This window comes from Octopus bimaculoides, chromosome 15 (assembly GCF_001194135.2).
Source record: "Octopus bimaculoides isolate UCB-OBI-ISO-001 chromosome 15, ASM119413v2, whole genome shotgun sequence".
Lineage (NCBI taxonomy): Eukaryota > Metazoa > Mollusca > Cephalopoda > Octopoda > Octopodidae > Octopus > Octopus bimaculoides.
Window position 1 is genome coordinate 48,534,138 of NC_068995.1, and position 1,683 is coordinate 48,535,820.

Below are 1,683 nucleotides of genomic sequence, written 5' to 3' on the forward strand. Positions count from 1 at the left end.
ATATATGTATATAGATATATATATATATATGTACATACACACACACAGGCACACGTGTATATGCATGTATGTATATATGTATGTATATAAGTATATATATATATATATATACGTCAAATCAGGTAATATTATGATAGGTATGTACGATAAGTTTTTCAGTTAATTTGTCACTAAAAATCCAATTTGGATTGCATCTATTTAATATGTATGTATATTTGAAGGTATGTACATTTCAATGTATGCATATTTGAAAGTATAATTGATGGAATTTGAACTCAATATATAATGACAGACGAAATACACACCTCTGAATAATATAAATGTCAACTAAACCTGCCTGGAAAACTTAGCTTTGCAGATCAAATTCTACCGCAGAAATCATCCTCATGCAACAAGCTCGCCATCATCCAAATTGTTTTTTTGGCATTCATTGTGAAGGAAAATATACTTATGTGACTGGAAACAATGAATGTAGAAAATTTCTGTCCGCTCTCGAAATTGACATGGGAAATCAACGACAAGATACCACTACGAATTGTAAATTGAAAATAGTTGATAAGCGTTTTCTTCCCAACATCGTTATTGTGTTCAGCCCCGTCTTTATATTTTGAGTGATTATACATGCTACGCTGGTATTTATTATGGCTAGCGAGTGGTTCAAATATTTATCGATGTGAATCGTATCTTCAATGAACTTTCTGCAACTGTTGTATTTGCTTCGTTTATATTCAAAATGTAGAGGATTGCGGCTTGGCTGGCAGAGCATCCAACAGAGTGACACGTTGTTCTTAGGGCCTGGTTAAGGTATAGACATCACTGAAGTAAGAAGCGACATCTGACATCCCAGGAAGTCAGATGTCTTCTCCAACTGATGCTACAATATTCCAGTTCCTCGAGAGAAATTTCCAGCTAACATGAAATCAAAATGCATTCCGTAATGCATGTCGAGCCGACAGAAATCATAATGTATTTTAAGTGTAATTTAATGTAGAATGACGGAACAAATTGGAATCGATATCGATAGGCTCGAACCATCGTCCTCGACTCTTTTTCAGTTATAATGGAGATCTCTTGTAAATCTGCAAAACATCTGATCACGTAACTAGCCTTGACCAATGAGAAGCGAACTTACAAATGCACTTTGCTCGACGACATATTATATAGAGCATCATTGGGGATTAAAAGCATGTACATCGCGTACGTGTGTAAAAAATCTGAGTTATACGGGAGTGAAACAATGTGTGTCTCAGTATATATATATTTGTGTGTGTGTATGTGTGGGTATGCTGTATGTATATACAGCTACTTATATAGCTGTGTGTGTGTATATGTATAGATAGATGTATGTATATATAACTATAACGAATACGTACACACAGTGAGTGCCAGATTGTTTGTATTCTGGTTTTGATATATAACAAAGCGAGAGAAAGATGCACAGAGAAGATACTTCTGTGTAGTTTAAAGAGAGAGACGGAACGACAGATTAAAAAAACGGGAATTGGAGAGAGAGAGATATATATATAGCTTGCTATTATTTCATCAGAACGTAATAACACGACACAGCCTATATTTGTTGCATTTATATCTCTTCGTATTTGTTTTTTTTTTCATTTGTATTCATATACATACATAAATACATACGTGTATATATATATATATATATATATACATATATATATA